At 40.5% G+C, this 13182-nt stretch overlaps 1 protein-coding gene across 8 annotated transcripts in view; it reads right to left on the reverse strand.

Moving 5' to 3' along the window:
• LOC108026632 (kazrin) overlaps positions 1-13182 on the reverse strand; it is a 41901-nt gene that overhangs the window by 28375 nt on the left and 344 nt on the right. For 6 of the 8 annotated variants that reach the window (XM_050887727.1, XM_044092071.2, XM_050887724.1 and 3 more), the window contains exon 2: positions 11969-12121. The exons of the other annotated variants lie outside the window; for them this stretch is intronic. The gene's annotated coding sequence lies outside the window, so the exon portion shown is untranslated. The remainder of the gene's footprint in view (positions 1-11968; positions 12122-13182) is intronic. 8 annotated transcript variants of the gene reach the window in all.

The following is a 13182-nucleotide window of genomic DNA, read 5'->3' on the forward strand; positions in this document are numbered from 1 at the left end:
TTGCTGTACTACAAACTGGCAGTTAAAGCGGATGCATCTTATCAGATACTTTCAATCGTGTAAGCATTTGAGAAATTCCCTTACGTTGCTCGTTAATCGTTGCAGCTCAGGAAGCATTGACTTTCCATAATACAATTAATAATTGAGGTTAAGTTTAGGGCACTATTTTATGGCACTCTGTATGCTGCATTTAATATATTTAAATATCCTGAGTCTCCACTCAACCTTTAAAGAATTGTAAGCAACAAGATTAGGTAAACAACCAATTCCTTCAAATTATTCAGGGATTTATTATTGGTTCAGAACTATTGAATTGAAAATATCTTTTATGTTTACATGACAAACCGGACAATTGAATGCCTTCACAGCCCAAACAATCGGAAAACAAAGAACCTGTTTTCCCCTTCTCCGCAAATCCACTCATTTATGGAAGTATCCACATTTTCAAGCACCTAGCACTTAATTGCTGCTCAACATTCCAGATGAAAGCTCTTCAAGCTTGAATAACAAACAAAAATCAGAGGCACAAAAGTCTTTAAATTTTTTGAATTACAGCGAGGGAAACAATTCCCTCAATGCGAGTTTCATGCAGTGGAAACTCAATCAAAGGCAGGACCAGACAGCCAGCTCCCAGAAGTGGGTTTTTCCGGGCTTTCCACGTCGAGATGTTTCCCTTTACGTGCTGTATGCGTATTTCGTATGCCTGTTTAACCGCACACAGATACAAGCACGGATACAGACGCACACCCGATGCAAATGCAGATACGGATTCGTTCTGGTATCGGAATGCATATTTCGAGCACGCTTCCTTGATTTCTCCACATTCCATTTGCATTTCCCCCGCTCATTTTCATTGAGCCTTGCCTCGGGAACTTTGTGAACTGTCCCTACCTGTTGGCAGTTTACCTCCGGCACATCTTTAATGACTAGTTTCCCAGCAGGGACGGCACCAGCATCACCGCCTTCATTACCTCATCTGGATCTGTTCGCCGTGTTCATCTCCGTCGTCTAATGCCACTTTGTAAGTGGTTATTTAGCGTAAGTAATGCAATAAGGCTGCTCCTTTGCCGTCCCTCCGTAAATACATATTTCCGGCACCGCCTGCACCTGACTTGGCTCAGCGCCGTGTAATCCCAAAAAAGACGAGGAAAGTGCAGAAAACCCATTTTCCACGGCTGGCGGAGATGGCCAAGGTATAAGTAACTAAGAGATGAAACTGCAAAGTGAATTAGTGCGACGCGAATGTGAATGCCGCCTGCGCTCTAATGCATTCCATAGAATTTTAATTGGCTTCGTGCCGAACGCAAAGTTTAAACAGGAGTTAACTTTTTTCAGGTGTTTTCCAATTGTTGGCAACAAAGAGCAAATGTTTTTACCGCTTTCTTTCGCCTTCTTTCCTCGGGCAGCTTTTGTGGACACTTTTTTAACGGAATGACAGAAATAAGCGACAAAGTTTTCCTCCTTACGCCATTCAGAATGCATGAGCATTAAGCAATGGAAATTGCCAGAACAGAAATAGTTTTTCCATTTTACTGGAACTCTTTTTCCCACTGCATTTACAATTTAAATGCTGAACTTCTTAGCTCTTCACTTAATGGCCATTTGGTACCTGACAATTAATTACCAGTTAAATGCAGCTGGAGATTTGTTGAGATTTTTATCCGCGCAAAACTAAGCTCTAGGATCTACAGAAAATTCCATTGCAAATTGGATTATGTAAGTAAAAAATGTAAAGATATAAATAATTACACGCTAAATGCTGCTAATTGATAAGACGGTAGTAAAGCATGCTATTGCAAATAGGATCATGTAAAGAAAAAATGTGAATGTATAATTAATTTGAAGTTAAATGCAGTTATGAGTAGTCGTTAGTTAAACGTGGAAAAAAAGGACTAGAGATGTAAATCATTAATACATTAATACGACTATCAGATACTTGCTCTGCGCAAGAACCTCAAGAATCTGCATGATTTTATGCTTTTTGAGATAGGATTGGAAACACTCCTTTCTTTTATCACTTACTGATCACTTCCTGCAGATCTAATAAACCCTTTAGCTTTAAGAGTAACGAGTAAAAAATGTAATTTAAAGGGCAGAATGCCAACAACTTTCCACTTCTTACCCTCAAAGCATTAAACAGCCAGTTAATTAATTACTTAATAGGCTGGTAAACTGACACTTGAGGCTTGTGAGTCAATATTTGGTCACTTCAAATGCTGCACTTGGAAATACCCTAATTGATATTTAATATGCTTGCCCATTGATGTAATTAAATTTTTCGATGCCTGCCTTCAATTAAGTGACGCCATGCTGCGGAAAATGACAATGAATGCAAACTGATTTCGAGCAAGAAAACATGGGTTTTCCACTGCAACAGAGAGCGATTTAAATTCAGTGGCCACACCCAGCCGTAGTTAACAACCTTCGACGTTCGATTCTGGTCGGCGAGACAACTGTAAACGCTCTATATATGGCTCCTAAGTCCATAGATACAGAAATCGGATGGGGATGGGGAGTATGTGCCATAAAGAGACACTGCGTACGTGACAATAAAATGAAATGTGTAATAGCCGCTGACGGCAAAAAGCTAACAAACTAGCGAGCAGATGAAGCTCACGTTGCTGCTTTTTCGTGGTTTCCCGGGCCGGGGGAAAACTGGGGAAATGGCGAATGCAACTGCAAGCTGACAAATTTATTTTCCTTGGCGATGGCAGGCGGCAGAACGCGACTCGAGTGCAAATGAGCTGTAGGAAGCACAACAAACGTGGCCGGTGAAAGATGGCGAGGCGTACTGGAATTCACAGCTCGGAATTTGTCGCATTGTGACAATATTCATGGCACAAAAACACTGCAGAAAATGCTGGAAAAACTAATTAAATGCGCAGTATAAATAGCACATTGATAAGGCAATAAAATGGCCAATGATAAGAGACTTGATTATGCTGTGAATGAAACACAACTCGACATTAAGAAGTCGGTAGGAGGTCTTTTTGATTAAAATAGTCGACCACAGCAAGCCGTATCTTAAAATTAAATATTTTACCTTAATAAGCAAGAAAAAAACAAATTCTAAAAAACCCCCAGGCCAATATAAAACCTTTTTCTTTTATCCTTTAATTAAATTTATTGAATAGAATTGTTGTCAAATGACTAAGCATTATTTTAATATTAAAAAATGTAAGTCATTTATTCCAAAACAATAAACATCAAAAATTAAAAAATAAAAATTCCTATGAAGCACGATTGTTTCCAGTCTAAGCCAATGAATATTGCATTTGACCAAGACACAGCTCAGGCTACATATCTCTTGCCATATCCCCCTGCTCCCCATATCCCGGATGTTTTTCCTCGAGGCGAGGGCCCCGACTACATGAAAAATGAATTGAGCCTGCAGCGGGGCCAAGGTTGCAGCAAAGGCAGGCTCCCACCGGCGGGAATAAGCTCCTGGCCAGGACCTCGACTTGGGCCGGCAGACAGGCACGAATTTAATAAAACGAGAAGCGGCGGGAAGAGAGTATATGTACGGGTGGGCTTACCCATCTAGGAAGGAAGCAGGCAAATATGCGAAACATACGAGCGGAAGGAGGAAAATATGCAGCCCACTCGAGGTGTGTCCTGCAGCAGCGCCACCTGTTGCTCGCATGTCGCACTTCAATCCAATCGAAATTACTTAGCGGAAGCTGGGGAAACAGGATATAGGGGAAACCGGAAGCTGGGGAGCTCGAGGAGAGCAGGGGGAGGGGGCGGGGTGGCCAGGAGACAAGCGACAGGAAGCATAGTGCCAGTGAAAATTTCATTTAAAATGTGCGCCATAAGTACGCATTACACACACTCAATTTCCTTTTCCATTTTCCGACGGCCAACTCCCCGTTCGCCTCCGAGCGGAAGCTCTTGGTCCACACATGCGGCGCTTTTCAGCTGCCGCTGCTTATCAGCCTCACCAAATTCCAAAGCCCCATCTCCGCCCCCACCAAACCCGACAACGCTGGCGGTAATGTCGGCATTTTATGCGTTCCCGGCATTTTGTGGCTGCGGCGGCTGCATCTGCATTTGCCACCCGCCTCCACTCAGCCTCTTTTTCCGCCCCTGATGTGTGCTTAAATTCCTCAGCAGGAGCAGTTGTCGCCCGGCTTTCGGAGGTGTACGTTTCACATTATCCTGACATTTTACTGGTGCTCAGCAAAAAAGGAAGGCAAAAGTTGGGCACTTGTGCGACTTTATCGAAATGGAACCATCTCTAATGTGCAGCATATTCAAGATGTAACTTGGTCTGTTTATAGCACTTTATAAAATTTATTAAACATCATGATTATAAATCAAATATTGTAAAAACTTATTATCTTATTTAACTACCACAAAAAACATACTTGAGAAAAACAAAAGTTAAGACTAAATAATATTTTACTTAGATGTATTTTCTTAAATATAACATACATATCATAATATTTTATTTGATAAAACACTGCTTTTAAGTTAATAAATTTAAAATTATGTCTGAAGGCCTCTGCTCATGTGATACCTCACAAATGGCGCTCATCGCAAGTAACCCCCATAGCCCCACTCCACATATGAGACACATTTTCATGGCCGGTCCGTCCTTTTGCCACTGCACATTATCCTGCGAGTGGGAACGGGAAATGGTACCCCTGGGGCCTGGAAATCGTATATAATAGGATTTCGGACCACTCCACAATACATTTCAATTAGCGAACACCGTTTCGGTGGGAGCAGGTGCTGTGTGGTACGGGTTAGGTGATTAGACTGGCCAAACCCTATATCAAACTGTACGGTCTAAAATTTTGAACCACTTTAAGCAAAAACAAAATATACCAGAGCTCAAGCAAAGTGCTTTAAAATTACCAGCACCAAAGACACAAAACATCCTGCTGAAAGACGCTCAAAGTGAAAGCAAGGGAATGGAAAGGAAAGGAGAATGCGAAAGCAGAGGATGACTTTATGACTTTTCAATCCACTTGTGCTTCCTGCTCCATTTCAGGAGCCCCCAATGAACCCCCTTTTCGACCGCAGATAACAGGAGCTAAAACCGCATCAAATCATTTCGTGCTAATGGAATTGCTCCACTGCTGATGGAATTTTTATGGTCCAACAGGGCTTAAGCCAGGGCGTTCCGCACAACTCGAATTTATAGCGGCAACCCCGACAGGAGCCACAAATATTTTTTAAATTTCCACAGTTTTTCAGCTGCTTCCGTGTTGTTTATGGTTATTTGTCAGTATTAATGAATGGGTGGATGTTTGGGATTCCTTTTCGGACAAACAATATTCCTTTTTTATTGAATTCAATGGTCCTCGGATACGACCAGAAATAATATTCGCATCAAACGGGTATTGCATAAATCTGCATTTAAAACGTTTGGCCAGATAAAAAGCCAATAACAATTCTCGCTCGATGGCGGCTGTCGAGGTATAGTACTCGAGGGTGTCGGCATGATATTGGTTTGCGATGAGGGTGGCACACGACGAGGTGTCTGGGGTTAATACATCAAAAGAAATTAAAAACACAATCGACCCAAGAGAGGAGAGCGAACAGTGGTGGAGCTCCATTGAAATTGTAAAATAAACGAAATAAAACAATGTTTTTATTAAATAACGAACTTCAGAACAATATGTAAAGCTCGGCTTTCATTTTGCTTTTCAATCTTTTGTGCTAACTTGTAGAAATATTTTTAGAATACGTACACTCAGCGGAATGCAAGCTACACTTTAAGACAATCCTTAAAACTAAATAAATATTAAAAAAAAAACTGTAAAGTAAAGGTAAAACGTACTTTTTCTCAAATGAGTGCTAAACTTCCTGCCAAATGGTCATTAATTAATAAAAAGCAAATTAAAGTCCAGCAATTTTTCTGAACTGTATCTTTTTATCTTATACCATAACGTTCAGTTTATATAAATGCAAATACCATTGTTTTTATACAACGTTTTCATCCCGTTTTTTTGAAATTGTTTAGTGCCTGGATTTGTTATGCATGTGAGTTCGACCTCCCTTCGGTTTAATTATAATATATCAAATCCGTTTTAGAAAATATGAATCCTGCTGTCCTTTGACTTTATATGTTCTTTTGTCAGCTCACCTTTTTCCTATAAGTTCATGGTCAGAAAATGGTCAAATTATGTATGCCGTAGAACACATTTTCGTGACTGTGAACCACAGTGCTCCAGGCTCAAAATAATGAACCAACTCCCGACTGCGGCTAAGCCAAACCGAGAATGGGGAAAATCCTGGGGAGGAAAGGGTGAACTGAACACGCCGTCTGCCAACAGCACGTGTCCTCCGCCCTGTGGGCAAACAGAGGGTTAGGGAAAAGGGGCGGGAGAGGGGAAGGAAGTCCACCGACGTCAGCCAAAATGTCACTCGGCGATGAGCAAATAAAACTACCGAAAAATGAACATGAGACCAGAGTCGGGGAGCAGGGAACTGGAACAAAAACGAGAACCTGACAACCCTGCCAAGTGGGCCATGTTTAGCAGACTGTTGCTTTTTCAATGTGTCCCTCACTCCCCGCCCTTTCAGCCCTTCACCCACATCTCTGTCTTCATTTTGAAGCCACAGTGTTGAAAAAGGTGGGCACTATGTATAATTACATACACGCTAAAAAACTTCGTGTTGAAGGTAGAAAGAGGAATTTTTGAACTAAAAATTTGGTTATAATACAAAACTGTATTATTCAGTCCCATTTCTTGACCCCTTGTTAAACTAAAAATAGACTTTAAATAAAAAAGGAAGGGGTGGTCTTGCAAGATGTCGAAAAACCAGTCTTAGGCTTATACAAATTTAACTTAGATCAAAACATTAGTTACCTATTGCTTTTTTCTGCCCAACTTAGCTCATTGGCTTTAGTTTTTTTGGCTCTGGCTGAAAGATAATACCCCACGGGTCCCTTTGCAAGGATAACCGGGGTGGAAAGTGCATGACCCACAATGTACCTGAAACCCCCTTCCCGGCACAGCACCCCCCGCCGCAACCAGAGGCTTTAACTTGGACATACTGAGGTGAACCCAAATCGTTTTTGTGGTTAACTGGGTGGTTTATGGTTACACATACGCCGCTTCTACCTTTTCGCCTCTTTAGGCCTCTCTTTTATCCCACAGGCCAACAAATAAATGGGGGCGGAAGGGGCGGCAGGTGGGCGTGGTCACCCATTTGCTGACCGCATTCATAGTGCTGGCCTCCATTTGGCCTCTTTTGCCTCCAATTAAAGCCTGACAGTTCAAAGAAACCCAAGCACAACTAACTACACGTGAAGAAATTTACTAACTGCCATGATCTTATATAAATTCTATTCTTATTCAATTATTTTTTAGTTATATTAGGAAGCCTAATATAAGCAGTCTATAATATAGAGGTTACATTTACTTTATGTTACAATCTTTCATTTATGAGACCTTTATTTTGATACATCTAGTACTAGGAAAACCCCTTACTGAACTCTAACTACAATAAAAACTAGCATGTTGTTAAAGTACACATCTTGCATCCATTAAACATAAAAACATTTTCGGTGTAGCCTAAATCTGAGGGCTTTCGAGTGGTTTTTTATAGCCAACAACATCCGCGTTGTCATGGGGGTTATGACAATTTCCCCACAGATGTCATCGAGATGGTATTTTAATTCATTTAATTAAAAGTTTAATTACATTTCTGTTTTGCGCCGGATTTGCCAGCCATGAACTCCGTGACATCTGCCAGGCCCATTAAGGCTGTACGGATTTCATAATGCCGGCAGCGACTAGAGCCGCATTTTCTGACCACTAATTTCGTTTTGATTTGGATTCGGCTCGGATTTCGATTCCGATTTGGCCATCGTGTGGTCATTCCCCGCAGCAGACTAAAACAATCGGTGACGATTTAATTAATTCCAGCTCCGAGTCCATCAAACAAAGCCGGAATAATAGAAACGGAATCCGCCGGAGCGCGAGTACAATGAAAATTTATTTGATTCGACTGCCAGCCAGCCAGCCGCCCACCATCAGTCACCCACCGACCACTTGTGGGCCGCCTGCACCACCCACCCACATGTACACCCTCCCGCCGTAAGTCCGCCGTCTGCTGAGCCCGGGTTTATCATTCTGATCACGTAACTTGTGTGTGCCACCAGCACTTTTTCATTTTCATTCACTTAGGCCGCTCGGGCGGAGCGGGCGGCCTCATAGAGTCTCTTGCCCCATAATGAAATGATTTCTCTTGACGCTTCGTCGATTCGCGTGGGTTGTGATTTCTTGCTCTGGTTGCTCCGTCTTCGAGCCGAGCTAGGTTGTATCTGAGTCCCAAGCCCTGGCTTCTGCCTTTTGCTTTCGTTTGCCTCGGGCGGGCACCATTAACCCACTGGCGACCAACGGGCGGCGCGCATCGACATTGAACTCTCGGTGGGCGCTGTGCGTTTGGGCGAGAGCCAAGGAATTCGAAAAGTTGTAATTCAATTAAAGTTTAATTGGTCCGCAGCAAGTGGCCCAACTTGGGCAATGAATGTTTTATAACAATTTAAATATCAAATTTCAGGAGGATTTGCTGGCACAAATCAGTGGTTCATCTTTAATTTATGCAAGAGCCACTATCATTTAGATTGGATAGTAGGTTTCTAAAGCATTAGCCTTGCAATCAAAAGGCATGAGCCTGGGTTTTAAAATATCAAGTTCATTCCACACTATAGGATATTGTAGGTAATCTTGAATTTATCTAATGGCCTTGTTATATGATAAGCATTCAAATAATTACGTAACTACTACAGGTATTTAATGTTGTAATATAAATTCACAAAACTTTTCCAATACACATTTAATTACCCTTTAAAGGGTAAACTTTGAGTTAAGATGTATTTATCTGACATGATTTACTTGGTGCATTTTATTTTTATTTTCTTTAGGTTATGCGTTTAGTAAATTTTTTTAAGCAAGAACTATCGAACTTCAAGTCTTTGGCTTCGTTTGGAGCCCTCTTTACTGAGCTCCATGCTTCGCTTATTGAATTACAAATTGATAAGCTACAAATGCATCTCGAGTACCTTATTATTGCTTGTTTTTCTTTGCTGTCAAGGTAATGAGACATTCTTGTTAAAGCGGGAAAAGCGGAGACATAAACCCCTATTTCGCTTCACCTGTTTACTATGCCAAGCCTTGTTCTCAGTATTTTTCATGTCCTTGGCTTTGGAGGAACACTATTAATTTGCAGCAGGAGATTACCTATCCGTGCATACTTTTGAGCCACCTTTTCAGGGGCGGGACTCGGCGTCAGTTTTTTTGGGGGAATCACGCGACTCGGCAAATTTTAATAAATTGGTGGATATGATTGGTTGCCAAACCTGTCGACAGCGCAGTTTGCACCTGCAAAGAGGTGCCTCGACCTCCGCGGCCCTTGTTGCCTGTGCCACATGCTACACGCAATCTAATTTAGCTGGCGAAATACGTGCTAAGCGTGGAAATAAACGGAGAGATGGCGAAATGGAAAATGGAAAAGCGGAAAAATGGTAAAATGGGGCCAGGCCACGCCCGTTCGAGTGGCCAGAAGGGGTTATTTCACGCAGTGGTAATAATTCGCCTAATGTACTGAGCTGTCTAATCCGATAAAGGGAAGCTTTAAGCTGAGCCCCGCCAGCTCTTTGCCGGGAAACTCGGAAAACTCGGCATGTCACAGTTAAGCGCTGAATTTCCATGTCAGAAGGGGTGCAGCTCAAAGCAATTATTTCGAGGACCGGAGCTCCTCGCCGGGATTTATGCTCGTTATTCCGTCAGTCGGGGCCACATGGATATGGCCAGGCCTTCTTTGCCTCGGCCCTCTGTGCATCTTCAAGCTGCATTCTCCGCCTGAATTATTCATGCCTTTTGTCGCTTGCTGCTGCCTGTGCCTTTCGAGATGCGAGTCTCGCTCAAGGGTTGCAGCATCCCTTAGGGGTTGGCCGGGGCAACAGGCGGGCTCGCACAGCCACCCCCTTCACAGAGGAGCGGGGAACGTCTTTGGCTTTGTGCATTTGCCAGTTACAAATACACTGGGAAAAACGACACTCTCGTGGGTCCTAATGTCATTAAACATGTGGAATTTATTTAATAAAATCTTTCTTGTAGAGCTACAAATGTATGTATTTAGGGCAGTTCGTTAGAAACTTAAAAGATTTCAATATTACGGAATTACTACAGCTGACACAATTTCTAAATTAATTAAGCAAAAATATTGTTTTTTAAATGTTGTTATGTAATGCAATTGTCGTTTGACTCAAGTTGCATATATCAACCTCTAAACTATAAAATCCTCATTGAGAAGCTCCACTAAAATGTAATTTCTTACTTGCGCAACTCCCAATTAAAATAAAATGTAGTAAAATGTGTCTACCGCCAAAATTAAATTAAAACAACATCCCGTTGCGATGTTACTTTGAGCCTTGTCCCATTAAAGGTAACCTTTTCAACAAAACATAAAAACAAGTCTGTTTGGGCTTTTGGATGTTTCGAAAAAAGATCTCGGATATCAGCCTTTTGCAAGTGAATAAAAATCCATTTTGATATCGATTTTTGATTTTTTTTTTTTTTTGGTGTGTAAAATACGTTATCCGGCTGTCAGGAAAGGCCATTGTAGCTGTTGCTCGCTGGCAAATCCGAAAGCAATTTCTGCAGCATTAATCATTCCCATCCCCACCCGTTCCAACGCCCCGAAAAGCCTGACTCGCTTATCTGGCGTCCGGCCATTTCGGGTTAATGTTGACAAAACGCATTTTGAGCACTTCGGCCAGTCGCATTTTCTTTTGTTTAGCCAACACTCTTGGCCCTCACATGTGCGTCTATTTGATTCTGATTTGAGTGTTCTGCCGGCCAAATTTGCATTGGAAATGTGTGCAGGACCATCTACGCTATCTATCCAGGCCAAACTGGCAGGAAACCTTTTCCCTTTTCCCAGCCGGAGTGCAAGTGGCCAGCAGGACAGTTTTTGTCCAGTGGTCACTCCACAGGCTTTGTTTATCTAATGCCCCCCAAAGCACGCTTTTCCCCGAGCCCCCGCGGCACACGGCTTCTGCTTTCCCTGCGTGTGTGCCCAACCTTTTGAAAAGGTTCTTTATGGCCCAGAACGAGGACACATAATCGAAATCCGGGGGGAGTGGCGCGGGAAATTGGAAATGGCAACATTGACAAGATTTCAAAAATTAAGGGAGTCAAAGCCTCACAAAATGTCCGAATAAATCCTGTGCCAACAGACATTTCCAATTAAGAGTGATCTAATTTGTTAGGACAATACCACAGAGTTCAGGAAAAGGCAATTAAGAGGCGTGGGTAAACTCTATTTTTAAGGATTTGAATAATATATTTTGTAGTTTTTTTGAGTTTCGATCTTGTTATAGAATATATTAAGTGCACTGATACAAAATTGAATAGAAATATAAATATGTGCATATTGAATTTACAATTTCGAATTAAATATTTGAACTTAATACAACAACACAATATTCAATGTAAAACATAAAAATTGACGTTGAAATTTGAAATTATTTAAATCAAGGTAGAATCAATTATTATGGATGTTAATCAAAGCAATATGATAACATTTAATATTCAAATCTCAAAAATAACTGTAATGGTTACAACTATAATTGCTTTCATGTTTTAAGTTAATTAAAACAGGTTAATGGATAAACAACATAGCGCAAAATCAGTGAAAAATGTGAAATGAATGGGAATGTTTAATTTAGTTTGGAATTTTTTAATTTTCACTTTTAATCGATTACCAATTAAAGTTATTAAAAGAGTTTGTCTTCAAACCTAGTGTGGAACGTTTAGCAAATTTTTCAAAATATAATTTAAGCTTCCAAATCAAATTACTCCCCTATTTTAAACCACTAATTGCACGAATTATTTGGGGTAATTTCCCAATTTGTATTCTCCGCTGGCCGAGATAGTTGGCAGCCATTCATTTCAGTCAGCGGCACCGAACGCGGCCAATTAATATTCATTTGAGCCCAACTCACCCGCTCAACACTTTCCAGCTGGGAGGAAAATCCTTTATTTAGCGAGCAGCTTTCCGCGCCTGTTTTTCTTTTTCGTTTCGTACTTTAGTTTGGGTTTTTTGGACGCGCGGGCTTTTGTTATTCCCCAGTTGGCTGTTGACGTTGTTTCTCCAGCTGCAAATGCACGACAAATTAGCACAGAAAGGCAGAAAGAGACAGCTGGGGCCGCCAGAAAGAGACGGGTGCAACAAAGAGTCAACAAAACTGAAAACGAAATGCGGCATCCTCCAACAGGAAAAAATAAAAAGGAGGAAACCACGCCCGCGGCCGCAAAAATATTGAAAAAGTGGGAAAATGCGGAAAACTAAAACTCTGTCACTTGCTGCTCTGCGAGGTTTGTTTTAACAACGAAAACTGTGGTCTTGGGAAGAAAGAGTGTATTCAAGCAGCATAAGCCGCGGCCACACGGAGAAAAATGTGGTCCGAATAATATTAAAAAAAAAAAAATATATGTATATGTATATAAATATATGTATTTAAAAATATTAATACAGGTACCAAAATGCTTTATACAGATTTAGTTACATTAAAATTCGTGTTTACATACATGCACGTAAATATCAACTGAAAACTTGATACTAAGCTGACGAGGGATACATTCGTAGAGACTTTTAAAACAAATTTTATTACTGATGAAACAACGATAATTCTGTGATGAAAATACCATATACAGATGTATCTGCGATACAACTATAAAACCATATAAGCCATCGTAACAAATATTCCTTATTAGACATAAATAGGTTGTTATGTTAATGAAAGGTATCAATAAAATATATAGTAAAGAAATATATTTGCTGTTGAAATAATGATACATCTTTGATTAAAGTGCAATATATTAATATATCTATGATAACACTGTTAAAAAATCCATTATAAGTTTTGTAATAATAATTATATTTACAAATTAAATTAAATTGATTTAAGAAAATTCATAATTCCATAATTCATAAAACACAACTTGGTCGTTATGATATTTAAAAGTGTTGTTACAGACAATAATAAATAACTTATTTCCATTTTGATGAAACTATGATTTAACTCTGATTAGAAAAGCAAAACTTATTACGTTAATTATAATAATCAATTGGATGTTGTGTATTAATGTTCAAGTTAATAATAAGAGGTATTCACAATAGGCGTTGACAAACTACGTCTAAGCTGGGGTTACAGTG

This window comes from Drosophila biarmipes, chromosome 2R (assembly GCF_025231255.1).
Source record: "Drosophila biarmipes strain raj3 chromosome 2R, RU_DBia_V1.1, whole genome shotgun sequence".
NCBI classification, from domain to species: Eukaryota; Metazoa; Arthropoda; class Insecta; order Diptera; family Drosophilidae; genus Drosophila; species Drosophila biarmipes.